The sequence below is a fragment of the Camelus bactrianus genome, chromosome 1 (genome assembly GCF_048773025.1).
Source record: "Camelus bactrianus isolate YW-2024 breed Bactrian camel chromosome 1, ASM4877302v1, whole genome shotgun sequence".
NCBI lineage: Eukaryota > Metazoa > Chordata > Mammalia > Artiodactyla > Camelidae > Camelus > Camelus bactrianus.
Genome location: NC_133539.1, coordinates 126,101,624 through 126,113,744, shown reverse-complemented (window position 1 = coordinate 126,113,744; position 12,121 = coordinate 126,101,624). Strand labels below are relative to the sequence as shown.

Sequence of the window (12,121 nt, the reverse complement as noted above, 5' to 3'; positions counted from 1 at the left end):
AGGCTTGATCTCCAGAATATATAAGCAGCTCAAATGACTTACTGAGAAACAACCACATAACCCAATCCAAACATGGGCAGAAGACCAAAACAAGCAATTCTCCAAGGAAGATATACAAATGATCAATGGGCACATGAAAAATGCTCAATATCACTAATTATCAGAGAAATGCAAATCAAAAGTACAATGAGGTATCACCTCAAACCAGTCAGAATGGCCATCATTCAAAAATCCACAAATGACATTGCTAGAGAGGCTGTGGACAAAGGGAAACCTCCGACACTTCTGGTGGGAATGCAGTTTGGTGCAGCCACTGTGGAAACAGTATTGAGTTTCCTCAAAAGACTAGGAATAGAATTGCCATATGACACAGGAATCCCACTCCTGTGCATATATCCTGAAGGAACCCTACTTCAGGATGACAGCTGCACCCCAATATACATAGCAGCACTATTTACAATAGCCAAGACATGGAGATAGCCTAAATGTCCATCAACGGATGACTGGCTAAAGAAGTGGTATATTTATACAATGGAAAACTACTCGGCTATAAAAACTGACAATATAGGGCCATTTGCAGCAACGTGGATGCTCCTGGAGAATGTCATTCTAAGTTAAGTAAGCACCGTAACAAGGAATAAAGAGAAGTTACCTCTAAGTACAGTTATTTTGATTAAAATATACATACAGAAAGCAAGTCACCCCCACGACTGCTGCCAGGAGGAGCATCTGAATGTAATAGCCCAGCCCAAGCAAAGTAGATTCCGACCATCTCTCCGTAGAATTTCCTGCAGAAAGACAGAAGGTAGTTTCAGAAGAAACACATATTCACTCTGTAGCTTCATCCTCATGTTAATTTCTTTTTTCTTTGTTTTTTGGTGGGGCATAATTAGGTTTATTTATTTGTTTTTTAAATGGAGGCATTGGGGATTGAACCCAGTACCTCATGCATGCTAGGCATTCACTCTACCACTGAGTTATACCCTCCTTCCATCATACTAATTTCTGATTCTAAATCAAGGGGGCTTTAAGTTTAAACCTCTGACTCAATTCACACTTAAAACATATGCGTTTTCACAGCAGCCCCCAAATTCTACCGTGAAATAAGAAGTATTTTACGTATCATAGAAATACAGATCACTGGTTCACCTGCTGAAGAGAGATAAATGAGAACAGAGCAAAGGAGGGGACGAGGCCGACTCCGGAGCAGATGCAGGGGATCATCACCACTCACTGGACAGTCTGGCACATTCAACAAATCCCACCAAATATCATTCTTAACAGGCTTGACACAAGTGGACTTCAACTACTGGCTCAGTCATCTGCTTCTGCCTTATCTCGGGAACTTCCCTGGAGCAAATGCATCGTAAACCACAGATAATAAGGAAATGGCTGATAATGATAACAACTGGGACTGCAATGTCTCTCTGACAAAATATTTATAAAACTCATGTGGGAATGGGAGAGGGCAGGAGGGATGTGGCTGAGTAAGGAACTGCCCTGTATTCTTTGTATCTAGCACGTCGGCTGTTCCTAGGTTTCAAAAACCCTTCAATGTTACTCAGTTAATCTGGAGTAGACGGAACAGGCCAGGGAGGCAAGATTAGAAGAAAGGAGGCAGGGCACGAAGCGGTGCCAGGCTGGTCCTGAAAGGGAGACAGACACAGACATGCAGACACAGAGGGCTTAGGGATGAGGCGGAACAATGAGGCGGCGGCTCAGGTGTGTTTGCTGCTGCTGATACTTCCCTCAGCTGGAGCACTGCTGACGCGGCAGTGCTGGGTAAAACCTGTGACTTTCCTCAGCTCTGAGTTCTCTCGGAAGCTTCCGGCTCAGTCTGGAGCTGAGATGAGCTCCGAGGGCCTAGCCTAGGGGGGACTCAGCTCTGAGAACAGCCTGGAGTCCTGAGAAACTTCACGCAGGAACCCCTAGGCCAGGACCAGCGCTCACAGGGCTGCTGTGAGACCAGCTCCATCGTCAGAGACCTGGGCGTGGACCATTCCATGGGGAAAATGGCTGAGCCCGATGCCAAATCAGATAGGAGGGACAAAGTGTGTTCATTCTCATGTGACTGGTCTTTGTGGCCTGGCTCACAGATGGCAGGCTCAGGATGGTGTCTGGCAGAGAAAACCCTGGCAATGGGTTTGAGATGTCTTGGACTCTTTCTTGTTAAGCTTTTTGTAATACATTCTTATCAACTATCCATCCTGAAAATGCCACATTCAAAACTGAAAGAATGTTAGAAGTTGCTTGCTCCAACTGGCCAATGGTAAACACACCCTGCTACAGTTAGAGAGCTGGTCAGGCACCCTCTGCCTGCATATTTACAATGACGGAGAGTTCATTACTTCCAAAGGTTACATGTCGGCAAGAATGTCAGAAAGAATTTTTGAACCTTAAACAGATGTCTGCCCCCTAGTCCTTGCTGAAAGGCTAGAAATAATGAGGATCCCTTCAAATGTAGTTTTGTCTGATTGTTATCTCTCTCTGTCAAAAACACCCCAATTCTTAACATCAATTTTTCAAAATTCAGCTTTGATTTCTTTTTATCAAACTTATACCATACATTCATTAAAGAGTCAAACAGTTCTCGAACACCGATTGTAAAAAGGAGCAGTTCCCAACAACCACCCCATTTCCTGGTCAGAAGCAGCAATGTTCAGCTCCTACTGCTGACTCTTGGAATAAAAACTCCCTATTTCTGACTAATATCCTTGTAACACAGCCTACTGACTTTTTCAGCTTTATGTATCACCTATTTAACTTTCTATTTTGGAAAATGATTATTAAGCTCTCTTTCAAACCACATCTCCTCTACACACCCAAACCTTCATTCTTCCAACCTTTTGATACAAATACATTATAATTTTGATCAGCTCAGTATCCTTGCTTTACATTATTAGGACTCTGTACAAACTGTTCACAGCTGTAGCAAGTTGTCTGCTAGGCTTACTTTTTTATTCCCTACTTTGTTTTTCCTGGAGTTAATAATTGTCTTGGTGGTTCATAGCTTAGATTTCTCTGCGCTTAACAATTCAACCCCATACCTTCTCCTAATGAATAACTTTCTCAATACTTTCCAATTCATTGTCTACAAATTTCATCTCCTTGAATAAATCTCTTCAGATCTCCTTCAACCTGGATTAACGACATGCTAGTCTTGTCACAGAGCTCAAGGGGCCACTAGTGGGAAGCAACAAGGGAATACATGGACCAGGAGAAGGGAACAGATCAACATAATTTCCTTCACAAAACATACTTAAAATAGTGGGAAAATTGTTTTCTTTACAAACACAAACACACACACCAACCCCAAAATCCCATAAAGAATGATTAAATAGCCATCAAACCCATTGCCCTGCCATCAAATTCTGTATAACATAAAACAAAAATAACAGAAGGAATATATCATATAAATATGAATCTCAAGGGGGATGGGGTACACTCAGTGGCAGAGTGTGTGCTCAGCAAGCATAAGGTCCTAGATTCAATCTTCAGTACCTCCATTAGAAAAAAACTTTAGAAACAATAGAAAAATGTATCAACTTTAAATATTTACAAATATATAAACTTCCTCTTTTAAAACTGTTCTACAGGATAATCCGGGTTAATGAGAAAGTGCCTCTTCATGACTGTGATCCTGCTGATAATTGTGGGACGAAATTAGAGTATGACCACATGAAATAAAATCCCTTATGAAATAATGATCCCGGGTGACAATCATTATTGGCTGCTGTCATCACAGAAAAGAGAGTCAACTGGACATTATGTACCTTATGACAGGAGTACAAAACTTCATATAACAAATATTCTTGCACAAATTTGAACCTCGTTCAGATCAAGCTTTTAGGGGAGGATCAAATCACTTAGCTAAAGCCAATACATAGGATGGAGAAATAAGTCTAACCACAGGGGAGAATGAAATCAACCAAACAGGAAATAGAGAAATCCCTCAGCAATTTCAAGGAAAATGAGAAACAGGAAAATTATAGATTAGAACCCACTTGAGAGATATGCTAGCTGCAATGTGTGAACTTAGTCTGGATCCTGATTTCAACCCCAAAACTGCTTAAAAGTGTATTTTTGTGACAATCAGGGAATTATTTTGTAACCCTAAAAAAAATGAATATTCCAATTGTATTTGAAAGAGACCTTGTCATTTCACTAATGAAAGGTTAAGCTACGTAGGATTGCCTTCAAAATGATCCCGAAGTGGGGGAGGGGAAGAGGTGGAGATGAAAGTTGCAACAACAGTGACTCTGAGTTGATAATTCTGGAGATGGGTGACTGATACAGACAGGCTGGCTGTGCTGTTCTCTCTACTTCTGTACGTGTTTGAATCTTTCCATAAAATGTGAAACAAACAAAAAGACTTCAGTGATTTAAAACCCTCACTTGGAAGGTTAAGAGGTTTGCCCAAGTAGGTGGGCATCTGAATGGGGCACTGAGATTAGGAAGATCAGGCACCTGGCTCCAGGCCGACCTGGGGCTACCTTGACCCTTCTCTTCTCCTCACCATCCACAGCCAGCCCATAACTGCATCCTGTCAGCTCCACTCCCCAAACGCATTCTCCCTGGCTCCTACCATCTCTCATCTGGCCCACTCCAAGAGCCTCCGACCAGGCCTCCCTGCTTCCTGGGTCCCTGCAATTCATTCTCCACATTATCTTTGCAAATTGTGAGAGAAAATTACCTTAGTGCTTAAGCTATCATGACTGCTTCTCACTGCACTTAGAGTCTACACTACTTTCCGTGCTCCTGATGCCCTTCTAAACCTCGCGTCTCATCACTCTCACCAGCGTTGGCTCCAGTATCTCCTCAAACCTGCTGAGCACATTTGTGCCTCGGGGCAATGGACAAGCTGCCTCTATTCCTGGGGTGACTTATCCCAGATCCTCAAAGACCAGCCTCCTTATCACCATCTCAGCTCACATGTAACCTTCTCAAAGATTGCTTTCTTGACTCCATTTCCCCCAAGTCTCCCATCTCAACACTGTATTATTTCCTTCATTTCAATCTGAAATTGTTTCCTTATTAGCCCGATTATTTTTGTTTGCTCAGTTGTCCTTGGCCTCCCTCCTCCCAGCAGCCTTGCACAAACAGCATAAGCTCCCGGGGAGCAGCCGGCGCTGATGCTCTGAGAATACACATGCTGAGCGCGACATTACAGTCACGTGGTGTAGTGAAACGGTGTCGAACAGCAGATAGAGCTAAGCAGTGAGAATACTTCTCTTATTTTATAATTTAAGTGAAACCTAACATTTACTCCTGTTTAATGAAGAATTTGGTAGGTCTTTGTTCCCAGTTCCTGGACGGCAACCCCTAAAGCCTTGAAATTTCCCAAGATAGGAGTGTCTTTACTATTCATGGTGGACCCTTGGATGGCTTGTGTTCATGAGATAACTCAGGATGGGGACTGGCCAGCCAGAGACACCAACCATGTGATTAGAGGAGTGGGGCTTTGAGCTTTGTGACAAGTGACTGACCATCAGGAGAGGTAGGGGCTCAAATGTTAGGGCTTTGACTTACAGTTAGTGTTTGGGGTAGCCATGTCAGTAGTGACCCAATAAATCATGTCTTTGTAATAAAGTCTCCAGTAAAAACTTGGGGCAACAAAGCTCAGAGCTCCTGTGAGCTTCCTGGTTGGTAACACTCTTGGAGGACTGTCACACTCAGAAGCCATGAGGGCAAACCTGAGCCCTTCCCACTGGAGTGCTCTCCACAACAGCTCACCTGATGAGATCTAAGGGCTGCTTCTTGTCTATGCTTCGAGGAGGAGCACATTCCCTGTACAGAAGGCCCTGTTCGCTGGGGCAGCTGAGGTCCTCTGATGGAGGCTGAAGTTGCACTGGGAAGCAGAAGCAAACAGGTGAGCGTCACTGTCACCACGTGTTCACATGTTCTGCTAATAAAATGTGGTGCTAACACTTTGTGGTCATTTGTAAATAAGGGGCCCTCCTTTGCCAGAAGGGATGGAGGTACCATATAATTTTTCATAATTCTCACCGAGGATTAATACTAACCCCTTGAGGGTCATTTGCAAACGTGGCTGGAAAGGAACACTTGGATGTTACAGTCCTGGGACCACCGTGGGTACCTGGTGAGGGCCTTGCAGATGCTTAATGTCCTACAACCGGGCCAGTCTTCCACAGCAAAAAAACTACGCCACCCAAGTGCCCAAACTGCTTCAGTGGAGGCAGCAGCCCCCTCCTTGGACACCCAGAGGAACCTGGACTCTGGCTGTTTAGGGGCAGGGTCAATTCTAAAACCCAGGCTTTTTTGTCCCCACAATTCAGTAGTTATTCGGTGACAGCACATGGAATATAAACAATAAAGAAACTTGACATGATGTTATATATTTAGCTTACTCAAGAAACAAAATTTAAATCCAGTCATTCTCCTTCCCACCTGACCTACTTTCCTTTCTCCTGTACTAGAACCAGATTATTACCCACCCAGCCTTAGCATGGGTCCTGACTCCACTTACCTCCCTCCCAAACACCACATGAGATGATTCCTCAGCCTGGATGTGGAACCAGCAATTACAACAGGCTTTAGTGGAAAAGAAATGGTTGTGTGCAGATGCCAACTAAACACTGTAGAATCCTGGTGTCCCACATTAGTAAACATGACAGCTGTTTGCAAGTGTCCCCAAAGTTCATTTCAGACTCTCACTGCTAATTTTGCTGGGATATAAATATAAAACATGTGGACTGCTGGGCTGGACTGCTATGCTGAGTCTCTGATCCAGGAAGCTCAGTGTCTGCTCCCTGCAACCAGCTCCCTGTTCTGTTCATGCATGTGCATCAAGCAGCTGTTTAGTGTCCATTTTAGTATCTTAGACAGTGCATTTCAGTATGGTCTTCATCCACAAATACGTGTACCACACAGTAGTAATGATCAATCTCAGTCTTTGCTTTCTTTTGTCTTAGAGAGTCAGATAAACGGATAGCAAGGTAACAAAGTCATAGAGCGCTATAATATAGTATTTCCTTTATTTCAATGACAGGATTTATTTAAAGAGCTTAGATATAACATCTTTGCATTTATGGCATCATTTAGCGTCTGAAGCTCTTACATTTTACAAACTTCATTTCATGCGAGATGTTGTCAGTTAGAGAAGTGCTTCTGAATTTGAGGGGTTGCTGTCATCTCAGATGGAGTCCCTAAAAAATGTCAAAACTCTGCAGTATTGTCATCATGACAAGAACTCAGACAGATGAAATTTGGAAAGCCCTGTGATTTACTAGTGCACAGACAGAAAATGGTATTTCAGAGGGAAAAAGCCTGAATTACAGAAAATGATAAATGAAATGGTCTAACATGCATTTCCCTTACAAAGAACTAATACTTCTTTGGTTGATAATAACATCTGTCAGTAATTATGAAAAGAGCTGGCAAATGCATAGTACTTACTATTAGCCAGGGCTGTTCTAAAATTCAAGCAGATTCATTAATCCCCATAGCATCTCTACGAGGTGGGTACTATTATTATCCCCATTTTATTGATGAGGAAATTGATAAACACAGAGGCTAAATGACTTTTACAAGGTAGACAGCGAGAAACCAGCAGAAGTGTTCCAGCCTGAGTCTATGCTCTTGGCCACTTCTACCTTTTCTTTTTTTTTTTTTTTTTTGGGGTGGCAGGGAGATAATAAGGTAATTCTGGTGGGGGGTGGGGAGGTAATTAGGGTTATTTGTCTATTTTAGAGGAGGTGTTGGGGGCTGAACCCAGGACTTTATGCGTGCTAAGCATGCGCCCCATCACTTGAGCTGTACCCTCACCTCTCGAGTCTATGCTCTTAGCTGCTAATCCACACTGCCCCACATGGTAACTCTGGGGGAACTACAGTTCATTCATTCACCCACTTGTTAAACTCAGCCTTCCTGGTGCCTGGGATTCAGCAGTGAACAAGACAACATGGTTCCTGCCCTAAATGGGCTTGTCGACTCCTGACATATTATCTTCATTTTACCCAGGAAGTAACAAGGTCAAGAAGACTCACCTTTTCCTGTTAACACCGGAGGATACATGAAGTGCTTTATTTCATTTCTGCCATTTGACTTACACCATGGGAAGGGAAAGCTGCCTTGCAGATCCCGGAGCTCACAAGCCAGTTAATCCTGAATTTTTTTTTAAAACTGTCCCTTACTTGATACTTGATCTGAGAAAGGATGAAGTAAACCTAAATAGATTCTAAGAAAGCGTGTGGTTTATACAGGGTAAATAACCAGCCACTGTTTACTATCCTAACAGGAATCTGTAGGCATATTTCTTTTCTTTCTCTTTTTTCATTTTTATGGGCAGCTTTTAACAACCAAACCAAACCAACAAAACCAAATCACTTATAATTCAACAGCAGGTTCTAAATCACCCCCAAGACAGCAGCTAAACTCGGTTTAGACTTACAGTGAGGCTCCTGGTGGTTGGATTGATGAATGTATCTCTATCCTGAATATAAAAGTCGTTCACGCAGATCTTCTCAAATAGGGCAATGAAAAACTCTTGTTCCGGTTGTTGATACTTTCATCCACTTGGAGGACTTTCATAAAACAGCTGAAGGTATCAAAGGCTGAGGACACGGTTTTCAGATGATTGGGATTCAGAGGCAATTTTATGTACAGTATCTCAGCGTATGTACAGAGCACCTCCCACAGGGTGTGTACATTTGCAAATACAAGCTTGTCATCCAAAACCTATATTGGGAGAATGAAAACACAAACCAGGAAACTATTTTCACATTTTTAGTACACAGATTTTTCTTACATTGCTGGTAGTTAAAGCACTTGTGCAAACACACACAGATATGACACTGGTAAAAGTGAAGATATAATGAAAATAGATTTGCAAACCATCATACATTTTTGCCTTAAAGTTAATTTCTTTGTTGAAATTACTGAAAAGTTATTTAAAATCCTTACAATTCATTCATAAAATAACCAATGTTTTAGATGAAGAAAAGTAAACTTGTTAACTTTTAGTCCAAATTAGTAACTAAAAATAGAAACACGAAAAAATTCTTTGCAGGGGCATTGTAATGACAATTTTTTAAATTTCTTAAACCTAGGACTATTTACATATCTGTTCAATATAATGTTAAACAGCCATTAAAAGGGATTTAAAAGAATTATATTTATTAATATGGAATATATAATAAAAGGAAAAAGAAAAAATGTGAAATAATAATTTTCATTTTTGGAAGGGAAAAATATCTACATTTGAACAAAAATATGTTTAGAAGGATTTTAAGATTCTTTATGTATAACTAAGGTACAGATGATTTTTAATTCCACTGTTTTTAATTCCATTGGATTTTAATTCCAATGTTCTTTCATTTTCAATTTTTGGGGAAATTTTTATAATAAAAAAACTTTAAAATTGTTCTTGCATAAATACATTAATAGATATATTTATGACTACATTCTCTGGCTATTAAAAAAGATCTCCTAGCTTTGGATCTGAAACGTACATTCCATAATGCAGATTCTGACTGACTCGCCTCCCAGTCCAGAGCGAAGGCACGGCTAGGGTGACATGTTTCAAATATCATTCCAGGGAACATGCAGGCTCCCAGCCAACGGCTGCAAAGGGACTGACACTGATCTGCTTGCTCCCAGCTGCAGACCATCACAGATGAGTTTAGATTCATAGGCTCAAGTTTTCTCTGTCAAAAGAAATCAGAAAATGTTAGGCTTTTACTTTCACCAAGGGAACAAGAAGTTGTTTGATTTTCTTTTATTAAAAAAAAAAAACAACAAACCAATTTGAACCTGAAGAAAAGACATTTGCTCAAAATACCACAGTAGCAATGAAGGTGCTCTGGCTGGCAGGGACTTGTTGGATTCCTGTGAGTGCTGGACTCCTCACATGGAATTCCCTTGGCACTCCAGAAGGCCTGTGGTTGTCCCCATGGGTTTGTGGCCATATGTGGTGCACAAAAGTCTCTGGCTTTGCCACAATTTCAAAGCCTTTTTTGGCTTATGAAAGGCTTTGCACTCAAATGGAGTTTTCTTGAGTCCACTCACTGATGTCATTCACCAGAGTTATAGTCCAGATCTGACATTCTAGACTCTTAAAATCTTGCAGACATTCAAATGGTTCAGGTTTGGATGTGTATTCACCTCTGCAGGCCTGGACCAAATTCCATAAAGCCACCCGGACAAGTTCAGCAAAATGCAAAGACATTTTTCTTTCTGCAAGACTGAAATGTCTGTGAAGCTATAAAAACTTCTGCATCTACAAAAATAGGTAACCAACTCATCAATAATATATCTATCCATAATGCATGGACATTTGAAAAAATACTGTATTTACTCCTATTAAATTCTATCTGGCTTTTGCCAAATTGTGTCCTAAACTGTAAGTAAAGTATATAAATGTAGAGAATTTTTGACCTTTTAAGAGAAAAAGGAACCCTCCTACTCGGTTGGTGGGAATGTAAATGTTGCAGCCACCATGGAGGACAGTATAGAGTTTCCTTAAAAAACTGAAAATATACTTCCGTGTGATCCAGCAATCCCATTCATGGGTATATGTCTGGAGAAAAATATAATTCAAAAAGACACATGCACCCCAGTGTTCACAGCAGCACTATTTACAATAGCCAACACACTGAAACAACCCAAATGTTCACTGGCAGATGATTGGATAAAGAAGTTGTGGTATATTATATATATATGTATATTTACATATATACACGCATATACACACACATATATACACATGAACACACACACACAATGGAATACTGCTCAGCCATTAAAAAGTTAAATAATGTCTTTTGCAATAACATGGATGGACCTACAGGGTATTATGCTAAGTGAAATATGTCAGAGAAAGAAAAACAAATATTCTATTTATTAACTTATATGTATATCTAAAAAATAAAACAAATTAATTACTATAATAAAACAGAAATAGACTCACAGGTACACAGAACAGACTGGTGGTTACCAATGGGGAGAAGGAGGAGAGGGAGGCAGGAAGGGGGTAAGGGATTGAGAGGTAAAAAGTACTATGTATAAAATGGATAGGTTATAGGGCTGTATCATACAGCACAGGGAAATATAGCCATTATTTTATGGTGACATTAAATGGAATATAATATATAAAGATGTTGAGCCTCTGTGTTGTACACCTGAAAATAATATGATGGAAATCAACTACTCAATTATAAAATACTTAATCAAAGTTTTTTTCATATTATTTGCAATAAGTTAGAAGCCAGCACTGTCAATAGAAACATAGTGCAAGTCACAATTTTCCAGTAATCCCATTTAGACAATAAAAAGGAACAAGTGTACTTAATTCCAGGAATAATTATATTTATCCCAAAATATCCAATATACTATCATTTCAAAAGTGTGATTAACAATTTTAAAACTTATTAATAAATATTTTACATTATTTTTGTTGTACAAAGTCTTGAAAATCTATTATGTATTTTCCACTTATATAACATCTCCATTCACAATAGCCACATGTGGCTGGTGGCTACCATACTAGACAGAGCAGATTACACCATTCACACTTCTGATAAATTACCTGCTCTTATTTATTTAAAAAACTTCCAGAAAAGGCTTTAGATATTCCCTATATCTAACAAAGCAACCTTGACGGGTGAGGAATATCTTCATTATAAAGTGAAAAATAAAGGTAAGTGAGCCATGGTTACATGTAAGTTAATGTAACAATTCCTTCTTAATTCATTCAGGACTTTACAATCTTTCTTCATATTCCAAGGATTCACTGTCATTGTGCAATGTTTTTCACTATAATCATCTTTGGAATTGAGAGGCTTCTGATGACCCTGCTTTGTGCATTTGTACATAAAAGAAAATAACAAAACAGAGAAAAAGACCTTATTAAAGATAATTTAGGGGGGTATAGCTCAAGTGAAAGATCATATTCTTAGAATGCACAAGGGCCTGGGTTCAATCCCCAGAACTTCTTATAAAAATAAAATAAATAAAAACCTAATTACCACCCCCTGCAAAAAATTAATTAATTATTTTAATTAAAATTAAAAAAAGATAATTTAGAGAAGACTTATCAGGCTACAAGAGCTACAATGAATGCCCCTCCCACATTAATTTAGAAGAAGTTTCACAATATTTCCCA

At 40.0% G+C, this 12,121-nt stretch overlaps 2 long non-coding RNA genes across 4 annotated transcripts in view; both read right to left on the bottom strand.

The window, feature by feature from the left end:
* The window catches only part of LOC141578379 (uncharacterized), a 31,667-nt gene extending 30,899 nt beyond the window's left edge, over positions 1–768 (bottom strand). Inside the window, exon 1 of the long non-coding RNA XR_012508753.1 lies at positions 689–768. This is a non-coding gene — a long non-coding RNA (uncharacterized LOC141578379). The remainder of the gene's footprint in view (positions 1–688) is intronic.
* A 4,964-nt stretch (positions 769–5,732) lies between these two features.
* Positions 5,733–11,800, bottom strand: LOC141578371 (uncharacterized). Of its 3 annotated transcripts, none has more exons than XR_012508737.1 (4): positions 11,676–11,800; positions 9,471–9,665; positions 8,411–8,697; positions 5,733–5,848 (listed from the first exon to the last, which is right to left on the bottom strand). It is a non-coding gene; the product is annotated as an uncharacterized LOC141578371 (long non-coding RNA). The 3 variants fall into 3 exon arrangements; XR_012508728.1 differs by lacking the exon at positions 11,676–11,800 and adding an exon at positions 11,546–11,636; XR_012508733.1 differs by lacking the exon at positions 11,676–11,800 and adding an exon at positions 9,762–10,236.
* Between the last annotated feature and the right edge of the window lie 321 nt (positions 11,801–12,121).